Here is a 16,485-nt window from a genome sequence, read left to right on the forward strand (position 1 = left end):
CCTTTCTACAGTTCCTTAAATTTATGTTTTATATTTTCTGCATATGCCAAATTAACTTAATTTACTGATTTATTCATCTACTTTAAATATACACTCTTATAAAACTGTAAGTTATTACAATAATCCTGCCAATGTTCTTATCGGTTTACAGTTTATTTGTAAATATTCAATAAACCATTTTCATTATTTTATTAAAAGTTTGCTATCTTGATTTCTTATTTTTCTGGTGAGTTTCGCCATATCTCTCTGTTTATCTCAAAGCCTCTAGGGTAGGAATAATAATAATAATAATAATAATAATAATAATAATAATTTATTTATACCCCGTCCTCCCCAGCCAAAACTGGGCTCAGGGTGGCTAACAACCAATAATAAAAATAAGTTGATTAAAATACAACTTAAAAAACAAGATTAAAATACAACATTAAAACATTAAGATGCAGCCTCTTCACAGGAGGAGAAAGGAAAAAAGAAAGAGCCAAAGGTCAGGTGGAACAACTCTGTCTTACAGGCCCTACGGAAAGAAATCAGATCCCGCAGGGCCCTGGTCTCATGAGACAGAGCATTCCACCAAGCCGGAGCCAGTGTTGAAAAGGCCCTGGCTCTGGTTGAGGCTAATCTAACTTCCTTAGGGCCCGGGACCTCTAGGGTGATGCTGTTTATGGACCTTAAGGTGGGGCATCCCAGGAGAGGCGGTCCCGTAGGTATGAGGATCCTAGGCCGTGAAGGGCTTTAAAAGTCAAAACCAGCACCTTAAATCTGACCCTGTACTCCACCGGGAGCCAGTGCAGCTGGAAAAGCACTGGGTGAATATGCTCCCATGGCAGAGACCCCGTGAGGAGCCTCGCTGCAGCATTCTGCACCCGCTGGAGTTTCTGGGACAGCTTCAAGGGCAGCCCCGCGTAGAGCGAATTACAGTAGTCAAGGATCTGATGGTGCAATGAGAACATCATTTCCACTCCTTCAGCCTTCAGCATCTGCAAGTTGATCATCATGGATTCCTGAAACCATACTTTGGTGCATACAGTATGTGGAACTGCTCCCTGTGCCCAGCACTACAGGAACCAGAACGGAAGGACCTAAGTAACTACTTGCCACTTGGCAAGTAGCAGATTCAATAAAAGCACCTGTGGTCTCAACTGTGATATACAACAGGTTTTTTCAACAGGGAGGGGGTGGGACCATGATGCCCCTTTGAACAGAATGGGCATCACTCTCTACTACTGGTGCAAGATGGCAAAAGTGAAGTTCAACAGTCATGATGCCAAGCCAACTTTAACTGAAAAAGGCTTTCCTTAGGACTAGCTGCCGAAGGTGCATGGAAACATCTTGAGCCGTTTCCTTTAAAATAAAATAAAAACAATGTATCTTGGGAGCTACGTAGAATGAGGTTGCTGAAATACCAGACACCCAAAATATAATGAAATGGTTGCTAGATTTATTTTTGTTTGTTCCCAGCAAATCAAGGGGAGGACAATCTAAATACAGTGGTACCTCGCAAGACGAATGCCTCGAAAGACGAAAAACTCGCAAAACGAAAGAGTTTTTCGTTTTTTGAGTCGCTTCGCAAGACGGATTTCCCTATGGGCTTGCTTCGCAAGACGAAAACGTCTTGCGAGTTTGTTTCCTTTGTCTTGCAAGTTTGTTTCCTTTTTCTTTAAACCATGCATTCACTTTGAGGAGCAACTCACAGCACGCGGTGTGGTAGCCTTTTTTGAGGTTTTTGAAGACTTTGGTGATTTTTGAAGCTTTTCCAAAGTCTGTGCTTCGCAAGACGAAAAAATCGCAAGACGAAAAACTCGCGGAACGAATTAATTTCGTCTTGCGAGGCACCATTGTATCGTGCTTTCAGGATTTATCGTAACAGAATGTCAGGATGGAAAGCTATCAGAAACTTAAATTACCTGGCTAAAAAGTGCACAGTTGGGTGTGTGTTTTGCCAGCATACAAGACGAAAAATCACTGGCCCACTTGTCTGTGCTTATCTATGTTAGTTATTTGTGGCCTAAACATGGAGGGGAGCCTTTGTGAAGTTTCCTTGCCTGTCTGAACCAGCTCTAACAATGGTAAAACAATAATCTCTCCGCTTAATAAGCCAATATACGAACAAGCCTTTTCTTTACAAGCCACAATTAAACTAGGAAGCCTGTAATTAAACAGTGTTTCCATATTGTCCAAACCAAGAAACTATGGATTCCAACTTCAGAACAAGCCACGCTATTAAAGGAAGACTTGAAGTTGTGTATAATATCATGGCTTGTTCCAAAGCTGGCAACTATAGTTTTCAGTCTTGAATGGAAGGCTTTCTGGTTTGGTTGCTCATATCACAAAAGGAGGAATGAAGGGACAAAAGACTAGCTCGTTTCTCAGCTTATCAAGACGACATACGTTCATCTGGTTATGGCCTTAGTCACCACAGGTTATCAGGCCAGTGGCTATTTACATGCCTGCTTCAAACTCTCAAATATGGAAATTAAAGTTCATTTGTGAGTTCAAGGAGGACCCTTGCAGATATTCCATTATCCTCTGGGAAACAGATGGCAGAACACAATTTGCCACTAAAGGCTGGACGAGGAGGAGACAGAGGCAGGAGAAGAACTGTGAGTGGAGATGAAGATGATGGAGTTTATGAAGCTGGCTGATCTCACCGGGAGAATCCGCGACCAGAAAGAAGAGGAACACCAATTAGATTGGAAGAAATTGAAAGACTATTTGAATAAATATTGTAATATTAAAGATATGTAACCACTTGAAAGAACTAATTCGGCCTAGGATTAAATAAATAAATAAGAAAAAGTACGATAAGAAAAGTTAGGAAATTTGATTATGACTGTAATATTGTTTTATTAAATAATGATATTGGAAACTGCTGCATTTAATTACAAGGGAATTCAGATGGAAGAGATTAGAGGAAGTCAAGTAATATGTTTATGAAGATGGATCTTAATTAACTAATTAGGTTTTAGTTTATGTGGTGATATATGGGAAGTTTGGAGTATTTTATGTTTCATATTCTTTCTTTTTTCTTGTTTATTCTCTTTTTTGTTATGCTTTTGTATGAAAATTAATAAATATTATTGTGAAGGGGAAAAAAGAACTGTGAGAGGAGGGGCACTCTTTTTTCATCCTTGGGAGCCCCTGGCAAACTCAGCAAACCTACTGCACCCGAAACCAGGTGTGGAGAGGGCAGCTGACTGTTTAATGGGACTCCATCCACCCCGGGGCTTGCCCATAAAAAGCAAACCTAGAGGGGAAACTAGGGTGATGCCCGCAGCAACCCTTCTCCTAGCGGTACTTTTGTGGCTGTAGTGAGAACCTAGCTGAGAATTAGGGTGGGAAGGTGGAGTCCGGGGTGAAAGCAGGAAGCGGAGAGGAAGGGTGCTTCCAAAGGCAAAAGAACCGATATTTGTTGATACGTGTTAGCAACTTTTTCATATGTTGCCTGTACAGTGGTACCTCTGGTTACGAACTTACCGTATTTTTCGCTCTGTAAGACGCACCAGACCACAAGACGCACCTAGTTTTTGGAGGAGGAAAACAAGAAAAAAAATATTCTGAATCTCAGAAGCCAGAACAGCAAGAGGGATCGCTGCGCAGTGAAAGCAGCAATCCCTCTTGCTGTTCTGGCTTCTGGGATAGCTGCGCAGCCTGCATTCGCTCCATAAGACGCACACACATTTCCCCTTACTTTTTAGGAGGGAAAAAGTGAGTCTTATAGAGCAAAAAATACGGTAATTCGTTCCGGAGGTCCGTTCTTAACCAGGGTACCACTTTAGGCAATGGGGCCTCCCACTGCCACCGTCGCGTGATTTCTGTTCCTGGGGCAAAGTTCTTTTTTTAAAAAAATAATATTTTAGTAGCAATTTCAGCATAACAAAATTTCAAAACATATCATATTCATTATTTTCCCCCTTGCCCCCCCCATTAAACCCTCCCTCCCCCCGAGGCTTCCCTCAGCCCCTCTCTATGATTTCTCAGCACATATTATTCTCTGCATGTTATAAAATTATACATATCCTTACATTATCTATCTAACATGTTATCAACCAATAAATTTGTGTATGTTTATTCAAAACCTGCCAAGGAGTCCAGTTCATTTTGTTGTCTTTTTAGATAATTTGTAAATTTGTAATTTGTAAAAAGGTCCCATTCTTCCTTAAAGTCACAGTTGTCCAGGAAGAAAGGATGAAATTTAAAGACTATTTAGTTAAATATGTCAAGTTAAATTAATTGGAAAAGCTTGCAAATACCAGATAGGCTTAGGATTTAGATATGTAATGTGATGAATTAATATGTTTAATGCTGAATCGGAAAGAAAGAAAGATGTTAAGTGTTTAAGTCAACTTTATAAGAACTTAGGTTTTGGAAAACCGTTAAAATGATATACATTGAAATTCAACCAGGGGGATACGAGGAAGTCACTTAACAATATTACCAAGTTTGGTTTAAATACGGTTGAGATTTATGTTTGTTTGGTTGTTTATATGTCTTAAAAAACTTTCTGGAAAATTAATTTTAAAAATTGAAAAAGAAAAAAAAATAAAGTCACAGTTGTCCTTGTCCCGCAATTTGTATGTCAATTTAGCAAGCTCTGCGTAGCTCAATGGTTCTTGCCACTGTTCTTCCATCGGGATTTCCTTGTTCTTCCATCCTTGTGCTATCAAGACGCTTGCCGCTCTTGTAGCACATCCTGGGGCAAAGTTCTTAACCCTGAAAAATCTCCCTCCCATGCTTCAAGCAAACCTGCAACTGTTCTCTTTTTCCAGTTGGACACGAGATCAGATCAGAAGAACTTTCATTTGCATCAGCCACTAACTATAGCAATAAAATAAAATACAGTGGTGCCTCGCAAGACGAAAAGAATCCGTTCCGCGAGTCTCTTCGTCTTGCGGTTTTTTCGTCTTGCGAAGCAAGCCCATTAGCGGCTTAGCAGATTAGCGCTATTAGCGGCTTAGCAGATCAGCTGTTAAGCGGCTTAGCGGATCAGCTGATAAGCGGCTTAGCGGATCAGCTGATAAGCAGCTTAGCGGATCAGCTGTTAAGCGCCTTAGCAGATCAGCTGATAAGCGGCTTAGAAAAGGGGGGGGAGGGGAAAAACCCCCGCAGGAACTCGCAAGACATTTTCGTCTTGCGAAGCAAGCCCATAGGGAAATTCGTTTTGTGAAGCGCCTCCAACACGGAAAACCCTTTCGTCTAGCGGGTTTTCCATCTTGCGAGGCATTCGTCTTGCGGGGCACCACTGTATACTGAAGATAGAGGCAAAAGCTTAACTAGACAAAATACATTTTGAGGGAATTGGACACTACACATTTTGGAGAAGAGAGAGAGCAAGACTTCGCTTTTTCTAAGCCTTGCACTGGCAAATGACAGTAAGTGCATCGTATTTGCAACCAATGCATTCTGAACAAACAAAGTTCGGTGAGGATTTTACCACACACCCTTTCCAAACATTTGAACCATTTCCATTACATCCTTAGGACAGAGCAGAAGTCTGGACTAGATGTACTGAGACACACTGCTCTAGCATTTGAGGTTTTGCAAAATATTAATACATCAAGCAACCTACCCACCTAAGTTAAAATACAAAATGACAACTGCCCACAGTCCTCATAAGGCAGCCGTAAGGTCTGGGGCAAGAAACAGCTTCCCCTACCCTTCCGAGAAGAAAATAACAACATATACTGCCCCTCATCCCCTTCAACAGAAAATTAGTAGGAAATGAGTAATGTGAAGGTCCTTTCCACACGGCGTCTAAACAAAATTCATCTATGTGATCCAAAGTTTTCCATTTGGATGTTGCTTGTGTCATTCAATTTATTTTATATTTGTGATCCTGAGGGAGCTTCTCCATAGCTCAAACCCAAGCAGAGCCCAATACACATTTATCTGCTTCAGAAAACATGTTACTTGGCCTGAATTTCACCAGGAGCCGTAACGAGGACATACCGTCCAACATTTCTCCGATGAAAATAGGGTTAGGGGTAACATAATGATAATTTTATTATTTATACGCCACACATCTTACTGAGTTGCCCCAGCCACTCCGGGCAGCGTGCAACATATCTAGAAACATAGATATTATTAGATTATCTGGAATGTATTAGTGAAGGGCAAATAACGCTAAAGGGATTTAGAGACGCACTGTGAAAGACTAAGAGTTATTGTGCAAAGCAAACAGGAATTAGGAATCGGTATAATGACAATATAAGTAATGAAACGTGTAATTTTATTTATTGCTTCGAATGATTTACGGACAGGCTGAAGGAAGTCCCGTAAGAGACGACTATGTTATATGGATGATATGGAAATGATAATTGCTGTTTATTATTTTTAATTTTTCTTTTCTGTGTATTTTCTTTGTATTTGTGTGTTACCTTGTGTGTGTTTTTGGAAATAACTAATAAAAAAGAATAAGAGAAACATAATAAAACATGAAACATTTAAAAAAAAACTTCCCTATACAGGATTGCCTTCAGATGGATGGGGGGGGGGTTGGATGACCCCATAGCCTCCAACAATTCCTCCAGTTAAAATAGGCACAACCTAAGGAAAAGCAGGACATTCTGGGATCAAATCAGAAACAGGTACGGCTTCTCTAAATCAGGGACGTCCCTGAAAAATAGGGACACTTGGACAGTCTGTGAGGAAGCAGATCTGTTCACCACATCCATGATTATATTGTCACTCTGATCTGTTTGTTTACACACAATTATGCATTTTACTCTGGCAGGCTTTTGTTCAGTTGCTTTACTTTTATTTTTAACTATACAACCCTCTCCGAAGGAGGATTTGAAAAATATTTCAGATGAACCAGCGGCAATATAATTATGTGCTAGGGTAATGCAAATTCTGCATGAAGAAAAACTGCCATATAATTTAAGAAAACTTGCACAAACAGGATCCAAAGAACAGTACCAGCCATTTATGTGGACCTTTGCCACATTTCTCAATCAACAGCCCTTCACACTACATGGAAACTGAGATTTTCAAAAGCAGCTTGAGACACAGCAGTTCTTTATCTTACACAAGTCATGCTGCTCCTGCTAGTTATAGAAAACAGCTATGCATGGGCCAAGGACATTGGACACAACATAGAGTATGACAAGTGGGAGAGGTTATGGAACAGAGGAATGAAATTTACAGTATATGTCACGTTAAGAGAAAATTTGGAAAAAATGATGTATCGTTGGTACATCACACCGGTAAAATTAGATTAAATGTATAAAAGTGGAAATAAAATGTGTTGGAGATATAAGCAGAAGAAAGGCGATTTTTACCATATGTGGTGTGTGTGTGACAAAATTTAAAAAATTTGGGAGCTGATATATAATGAACTAAAAAAAATCTTTAGGTACACCTTCTTAAAAAGACCAGAGGCATTCCTCTTAGGAATAATCGGAGATGAAATGAAAAGAGAAGACCAGAATTTATTTCAGTATGCGACAACGGCAGCCAGGATATTGATAGCTCAAAATTGGAAATCAGCAGAGACTCCCACAATTATGGATTGGCAAACAAAATTATTTGAATATGCAGAATTAGCAAGAATGACAAACAAAATTAGACATCAAAAAGAAACAAAGTTTATTGAAGAATGGAGTAAATTTGTGAAGTACATTGAAAGTAATTGTAACAAATTAAAAACTACAGTAGGCCTAACATAAACCTTGCTATGCGTAAATCACAGAGTTAGAAACTGCAGGAGAAGAAAAGACTTGAGAAAACCGCAACAGGATAGAAGGGAAGTCAAGACGTGTGTTAACGATGTGTAAATAAGTGGATGATACTTATAATTGATTAATAAGAGTGTTTTCTTTTTTCTTTTTGTCTGTTTATTTTTCCTCTGTTGTATGTCTTTTGTTTTTTTTGTGGAAATTTCAATAAAAAGCAAATTTTAAAAAAAGAAAAGAAAACAGCTATGCAATGTGAGTTAAGTGCTACATTAATCCTGCTCAACCCTGCTCTGTCTTCGGAGATTTCTTAGTTAGCCCTTATTTACCCACACATTCAAATGAAAGCAGGGGCTAGCAGAAAGCTGAAGCCTCTGTCCTGTTCAACCATCCCACATAGAATTTGCGTGAGAATCTTAAGGGAATTTAAGGGGAGGGGAGGGAAACATAAAAGGACCCAGGGCATAGTCAAAACTTCCTTCTGGGCACGGACTGATGTAAGGAGTAGCAAAAATGAAGTTGCAAGAACATGAAAGTGGCTCACTTACAATATCAGGAAAATCATAAAACACAACTGGAATACATTGAATTGCAATTGGGTCTAACAGAGACAATACAGATATAGCAGCAGTTTAAAATATATATTAAATCTTGATCACTAAAATATAACCTAAAATTGTCATTTAAAACCTTAATCATTTTAGTAGTACAGCTTGTTCCCAAAGTTTTATGGCAGTCGCACAGAATTTGGCCACCCTGAGCGTGATCTCTAGATCAGTGTTTCCCAACCTTGTGCCTCCAGCTGTTTTTGGACTACAATTCCCATCATCCCTTGCCACTGATCTTGCTAGTCAGGGATGATGGGAGTTGTAGTTCAAAAACAGTTGGCACAAGGTTGGGAAACACTGCTCTAGATCCTTGTCCTCTACCAGGAGTTTTAGACATTGAAGTTCGGACCCCTTTGGAGATTTCTGTATAACAGGAGTCATAAATACCGAGTGTATATCCCCGTAGAAACGGCAGCGTAACAAGACATGAGAGAGAGTTTCTACCTCCATCAAGCTGCAGGGGCAGACTCGTTCTGCGTATGGTTTACCCTCAAATCTGCCCTGCAATAAAGCAGATGGCAGCACGTTGAATCTAGCGAGGGTAAATGACTGTCTGTATTTGGGTATTTGTAATTTTGAGAAATAATTTGCTGAGGTAAATCCTCTCCCATTATCTTTTATTGCTGGGCGTTTATTCACATGAAAGTGGCATAAGCAACGTTCGTCTGGAATAATTTTCTTACATTCTGGAAGCATTGTTTTTTAAAATAAATACATTTTCATAAATCACCTGTATATTAAGGGAACTTGATACTTCACAGTATAAAGCAGTTAACATTGGTTTGCTTCAGGCTTGTTGGTTGACTAAAAGGTCAGTATGGTAGACGGCTTCTGGACAGTGCTATCGCACTTTAAACTAAAGCAGTAAAGACAACCGTAACATTTTTTCAAAATGCCCTTGCTTTAGATAAGAACAATCTGCCTGCAAACAACAAGCAGGAACAAAACTGTACGGTTTTGCACTTCCATGCCAAAACTTAGATAATATTCAATCCCTGGAGGATCCAGCGAGTGGTTACTAACATTGTTTGGCTTGACTGCTTGTTTTCCAATGCAGATTTTTACTGCTTTGTTATTGGCAACATATTTTTTTCTGCAGTAATGCCAGGGATTCCCAGTTGCTTCTATACGGGAACACATTGCTAATGCAATTATCAAAGAGCTAAACTAACTTGATCTAGAAGAAGCCAACTCTCCAAACATGAACTCTAGTTTTTCAGCTGAAGTTTTATAATGGTGCTATAAAATACAAATAAAAAAATTCCAAGTTCATCTCCGCTTGAAGAAAGGCTGTTCCAAATTCAAAACCAAAGCCCTTGAGAAAAACATAACCTAAGCAGGCAATTTTTTTTGGAAACAGCTTTACTTACAAATATTTAAAAGTTGCCAGAAAGTTTCAGGTAATTGTTCTGCGTGCAAGAAAAGCAGAGTGGGTTTTTTTTAAATGTTGACTTGATAACAATCACACCACTACTATTTCTAGGCTGGTTAAAATTTCCGCTATTAAAATAAATGTATACAATCTTTTCTTCTTTGGAAGTCATACTTTGCATTTGCAAAACATGGCCCGCCAACATTCAAAGGAACAGCAGAGGGAATTCAATGATGGGGGAAAGGGAATAACTTTTGTAACATGCCTTACGATTTCAGAAAGGAGGGTTCAGGGAAGCAAAACTCTGGCAAAATTAAAAGAGAAAGGAGAAGTTGCCTCTCTGCCCTGTTTTCCTCAAGGAAGAGCATATGACATGCAATGGAATTGGTGAGGCATGTAACATTTACCGTAATTTCTAACGGACATGGTACAGACTAGAGACAGAATAATGTGGAACTATATCTTTATATACCAGCATGAGTTTGACCAAACTGTGGGAGGCAGTGGAAGACAGAAGTGCCTGGCGTGCTCTGGTCCATGGGGTCACGAAGAATCGGACACGGCTAAACCACTAAACAACAACAACAACAACATATCTTTAATGACCCCCTTCATGCGTCTCATAAAATGGGCTCTGGCCTACAGTAAACATGACAGCCTTTTCAAAAGACACCAGACTCCACACTAGTTTTCAAAATGCCCTGCATCCTTCTTTGAAAACTGCATTTAGCGTGCTCTCAACTTCTCAGTTCTCAACAGACTTTCAATGCCCCACCACCACCAAAGGCCAACTCAGAGGCCTCACAAAGTTGCACAGAAACCAGCCGATGTGTCTAACAGGGGCACTTCACTTTTCCTGGACCAGCTTCTGTTAGTTTGCAAGCACGAGGGTTGGTCGAAGCTCTCATACTTCTTTTTTTATTTGCAGGACAACTATTCTGAAAGAGCCAAGCCACCAACATTAGTCAATTGGGTCAGACGTCACCACCAACATTTATGTTCGTTTTCCTACGAAGGAAGTGTACACACTTCCTTTTACTCTGGTTTGGGAGAGCAGCCTACACAAGTGGAACCGAAACACTGCTTTGATGCATACTCCTCCAAACCAGTTTCAATCCAAGTTGAAAGAAAAAAACAGCCTAGGTCTGAAGAGGACATGTTCTCTCAAGTGTGATCCTGTAACAATACCCAGATCTGCTCTCTCACAGTGTATGCCTTGGCAGGCAGGAAGCAAATATTTTTTTATCTAACCCGGGCAGTGCAGGAAGTTATGTTTCTTACAACCTACGCTGGCAATCAGTGTGGCAACCCCCGGCCACTTTTCTGCAAGGCAAGGGCCTAATCTTTGGCTCGCCGGATTATGTTGGACTCCAATTCCCATCAGTCCTGGCCAGTGGTCATGGATGATGGGGATTGTAGTCCAACAAATATGTGAAAAGAAGCAGGTTTTAGCCACTCCAACCCTGCAGAAGCACCCACAGAAACCTGTTGGACCATGCCTGATTCCTTTGGTCCGCTTGCTTGCTTGCCCTCCAGTTATACTTAAAACCCAACTTAACTTCCCTGCCGCCCATGACTCACAGCTGTTGACTGTACATTTCCGCACAGAAATTAAACCAATTACCAGGGAGCTCCAGGAAACTTAATCTCGAAATGGATTGCACCCTGAGGCTCGGCTCTCACGCGAATCCTGCAACCCAAGGAAACGCAAACCACAACAATTTCTTCCACCTTAACAATGGGCGTGCAGGATTAGGGTTTACGTGGCAAAAATTCAAAAAGTGACGAGGGGAGAGGGGGAAGCCATGCAACCCACTTGCTTCCATTGCCCCGGGACAACACACCCGCGCAAGGAAACGCTGCTTCCGATTTGGGGCTGGTTCGTTTGCTAAACACAAAACATGCCCCGTGCGCGCATGCATATACATACGTTGATGCAAAAAGACGCGCCTCTCCTTCCTTTCTTCCTGGACTGGAAGTAACCCGGCGCTCCTGGCTGCTTTAAGGCGCGCGCGCCCGGCCAAAGCGGGAGCTGCTGCCGCCGCTCAGCTGCTGCGCATCAACCTAGCCAGCCATCCTGCGAAGGCGCGCGCGGGGGAAGCAGAAGAAGCGCAAGCCGCGGGCCGGCCCCGCCCCCGCGACGTCATTTCGGGGAAAGGGGCGCTTCCTCGCAACGCAGCGTGTTTCCTTTCGGCGAAAGCGAAAGCGAATAGGAAGCTTTTCCCAGTTCCGCCGCCGCTTCTCCGCCTTCCAGCGCAGCGCCTGGGAGCTGCGTGCACAGCTGTCAACTTACAGATTTGAAAATAAGGGACCAGCAGCCTCGGGGAAAAAAAAGGGGATCAGCAGCCAAAATAAGGGATTTTGCTTAGCTTAATCAGATTGAGGTTGAATCCTGACAAGACAGAAGTACTGTTTTTGGGGGGACAGGAGGCGGGCAGGTGTGGAGGATTCCCTGGTCCTGAATGGGGTAACTGTGCCCCTGAAGGACCAGGTGCGCAGCCTGGGAGTCTTATTGGACTCACAGCTGTCCATGGAGGCACAGGTCAAATCTGTGTCCAGGGCAGCTGTGTACCAGCTCCATCTGGTACGCAGGCTGAGACCCTATCTGCCTGCGGACTGCCTCGCCAGAGTGGTGCATGCTCTGGTTATCTCCTGCTTGGACTACTGCAATGCACTCTACGTGGGACTACCTTTGAAGGTGACTCGTAAACTACAACTAATCCAGAATGCGGCAGCTAGACTGGTGACTGGGGGCGGCCGCTGAGACCATATAACACCGGTCTTGAAAGACCTACATTGGCTCCCAGTACGTTTCCGAGCACAATTCAAAGTGTTGGTGCTGACCTTTAAAGCCCTAAACGGCCTCGGTCCAGTATACCTGAAGGAGCGTCTCCACCCCCATCATTCTGCCCAGACGCTGAGGTCCAGTGCCAAGGGCCTTCTGGCGGTTCCCTCATTGCGAGGGGCAAAGCTACAGGGAACCAGACAGAGGGCCTTCTCGGTAGTGGCGCCCGCCCTGTGGAACGCCCTTCCAGCAGATGTCAAAGCGATAAACAACTACCTGACATTCAGAAGACATCTTAAGGCAGCCCTGTTCAGGGAAGTTTTTAACGTGTGATATTTTACTGTATTTTTGCTTTCTATGGAAGCCGCCCAGAGTGGCTGGGGAGGCCCAGCCAGATGGGCGGGGTATAAATAATAAATTATTATTATTATTATTATAGCTTATGCAGAAATCAGGCACTGATGGAGCCATGCTGCTTTGGCTGCCACTGACTGTGTTTTGCAGGGGGTCGGACTAGATGATCCTAAGGGTCAACAACTCCGACCAAAGAAGAGTGGCAGACCAAATTGATGAACGACGTCGAGATGGCAAAGCTTACAGGCAATATTAGAAACCAGGAAGAGGTCCTCTTTTATAATTTAGTTGAAAAGCTATTGTAAAGAGTTACATTGGTAGGATTGACAGAAAACTTGTAGTAAAAATTTGAACTGTGGCTGGACAAATGATTTATAAAAATAGAGTTATGAAAGGGATGCAGAGGGGGAAATCACTACATTAAGATGCTGCACGGGTTGGAGGGGATGCTAAGCCCCACGTCGGGGCTGCCGTCGTCCTGGCGCGAGGAGTTCCATCGGCCCTTCCTCGCCCGAGAGAGGGAGGGAGGAAGGAAGAGGGACTCTCGCCCACACCGCCCGCGAGCCCGGCATGAGGCGGTTGCGGCGCCATGGCGGCCGCTGAAGTGCCACCCTTCTGCATCCCTCCCCATCCCCTCCTCTTCCTTCTCCTTCAGGCCGCCTCCTCAGCCGCCGCCACCGCTGCTGCCTCCAGCTTCCCCTGGCAGCATGGTGGAAGTCTCGCAAGAGAGGGGCTGCCTGCCCGCCCACCGCCACCCGTCTCCTCACAAGGCGCCCCTGAGGGGGAAAAGGGAGAGACGGAAACACAGCAGCTTGTGCGCGCGCTCTCTCTTGCGGCGGAGGACCCCGACCCGCTGCTTCCCTCCCTAGGCGGGCGAGCATGAAACCCGGGCAATTTAAGGGACATCATCAATAAGGGACAGCAGCGGGACACAGCGCTGGGATAAGGGAGTTTCCCGCCAAATAAGGGGGTTGACAGCTATGGCTGGGTGTAAAAAATCGGTTTCTAGTCTGACCTTCTACCCTGTCTTTTGCCTGTCTCTCTTGTCCAGGGTTCCCTGTCTCAGAAGCAAATTGCATTACTGTATAGGATACAAGAGAGATTTTTCACCTCTGGGAGAAACTTTGGGGAAGCGACTTGAAATCTACAGCATGATGTTGTTCTTTGAAGGAGAACTATCTGAAAGTGATTCACAGGTGGTCTCTAACTCGGAGCAGGCTTGCTAAGATTTCCAGGGCAGAATCAGACAGCTGCTGGAAGTGTAAAGAGCTGGAGGGAATGTTCTTTCATATGTGATGGACATGCAAAGGAATATTGGGAAATGATTTATAATGAATTGGAAAAAAGGTTTAAAATTACTTTACCAAAAAAAAAAAAAAAACCCCAGAGTCCTTTCTGTTGGGGATAACCCAGACTGAAATCCCAGGTGTCAGAAAAGATTATTTATATATGCAACAACTGCAGCCCCTCCTTTGTCAGTCCCCAAATGGAAAAAGAGTGAGGTCCCAACGAAAGAAGATTGGCAACTTAAGTTTGCAGAATATGCACAACCTGCAGACGTAACATATAGAATAAGAGAACCAGAAGAACATATGTTTGAAGAAGATTAGGAAATGTTTATTGAGTATATTGAAAATAACTACAGCTGAAAACGCTGGCGGTGTTAAGATAAATTCAACAGTGTAAATAATCTGTGATGGATGTAATAATGAAAAACTGGTATAGTTGTTGTAAAATATGCAGAGATATAAGATATGCAAAATGAACCATGGAAAGAGAAGAAGGGAAGTCACTGATATTTTAAGTATGTATAATGTTTATTTGAAATTGTAAAACAAATTTTAATAAAACACACACCCACACACGTATAAATTGCATTATAAGGTTTATATAATCAGGGCAAATGTCATAAGGCAGCCTGCAAAAGCCACGCAGAAGCAATTTAAGGCAAAATTTAGCCCCCTTTAAAATGGGGAGGGGGCACTGGATAAAAATGGATGAAATGTGGATCTGATTAAAAGCTGATATGAGAGTCTTTAAAAAAATTATTAGGGTGATGGAAGAGTGCCTCTGGCCCTCAATATCAATTAGGCCCAACATGGATCCCCCCTTTTGACTGTTATTGACTAAACCATGCCTACCTGCCCTACACAGGTATTTAACTTTTTATTAAAATCAGAAACCTAAAGTGATCGTCACTGGCAAGAAGCCCCACTGCTGAGGGGGTGTGCTTTCCCTTTTCTCCTTCTGCAGGAAACAGTTTGGATACAAACTGCTTTTCTCCAAACAGCGCTTTCTTTGCTAAGGCAAAACAGGATGTTTGCAGGTTGGCTCTCTAAGCAGACTTCAAAGGGGCTTTCTGGGATCTCCAATGAATTTAGCAGTTACAGCAAATCCCTTTGCAAAGCACCAATGAGCTCATTTTAAAGGCTCTTGCTGTAACCACTGATAGGTTCAGTGACCCCTTTTGAACTCTTGACACCTTTTAATCATAGCTGTCAACTTTTCCCTTTTCTTGCGAGGAATCCTATTCAGGGAATAAGGGAATTTCCCTTAAAAAGGGGAAAACATTAACAGCTATGCTTTTAATTACTTGATGTCATTACAGTTTTAGGAAATGTGAGTGATCCCTATAAAGTTGGTCTGTGTGGAGTGGGGAAATTAAGTTTTCAACCCATCGTCCGGGTTTGGTTGTCCACCCACATCCTTAGGGGAGCATATTCCATAAGTATAGGACCACCACTTAAACAGACCTCGTCTTTGGTTTCCATAAGCCTAACCACTGTTACTGATGGGTCAGAGAGCTGTCTCCTTCTGAGGAAGCATGTATAGGATTAAGCTGTCTGTTGAATTTAAGTCCCACTGATTTCAGTAGAAACTAAATGCAAGTAACTTCCAGTGGATCAAATCCAATCACTATTGTAACACCTCATATTTCTGTCCAAACTACTCAAAGATCGACATCCGCAAACTTTGGTATGTTGGAGCCTCAATCTGAAAATCCATTTTTAAATTGTAATTACCTGTAAGTTTTCAATAGATGATATATGCCATTAATGTTTAATTTAAAAAAAAAAGATTTTTGTCTATGTGTTTAGCTGTTCCTATTTTATCTATAAATAAAATAGATAAAATCTATAAATAAAATAGATAAAAATATTTTATCTATTTTATCTATTTTACCATGATGCTTTTGAATTCTGGTGCTGGAGGAGACTCTTGAGAGTCCCATGGACTGCAAGAAGATCAAACCTCTCCATTCTGAAGGAAATCAGCCCTGAGTGCTCACTTGAAGGACAGATCATGAACTGAGGCTCCAGTACTTTGGCCACCTCAGGAGAAGAGAAGACTCCCTGGAAAAGACCCTGATGTTGGGAAAGATAGAGGGCACAAGGAGAAGGGGACGGCAGAGGACAAGATGGTTGGACGGTGTTCTCGAAGCTACCAACGTGAGTCTGACCAAACTGCGGGAGGCAGTGGAAGACAGAAGTGCCTGGCGTGCTCTGGTCCATGGGGTCACGAAGAGTCGGACACCACTAAACGACTAAACAACAAACAACAACATTTTATCTATAAGCTGCCTTGTGTCTCTGTTGGGGGGGAAAGGTGGGGTATAAATAATAATAATTATTATTATTATTATTATTAATGCTCCATATGCCTTCATGCAAAATATCCTTTATGCCTCACACTGGA

At 42.3% G+C, this 16,485-nt stretch overlaps 1 protein-coding gene across 1 annotated transcript in view; it reads right to left on the minus strand.

Annotated features, from left to right (window-relative positions):
- TRANK1 (tetratricopeptide repeat and ankyrin repeat containing 1) overlaps nt 1-11,731 on the minus strand; it is a 52,959-nt gene extending 41,228 nt beyond the window's left edge. The window contains exon 1 of the mRNA XM_081834706.1: nt 11,581-11,731. The gene's annotated coding sequence lies outside the window, so the exon portion shown is untranslated. The remainder of the gene's footprint in view (nt 1-11,580) is intronic.
- Between the last annotated feature and the right edge of the window lie 4,754 nt (nt 11,732-16,485).

The sequence above is a fragment of the Podarcis erhardii genome (assembly GCF_964252035.2).
Source record: "Podarcis erhardii genome assembly, chromosome: 12".
NCBI lineage: Eukaryota > Metazoa > Chordata > Lepidosauria > Squamata > Lacertidae > Podarcis > Podarcis erhardii.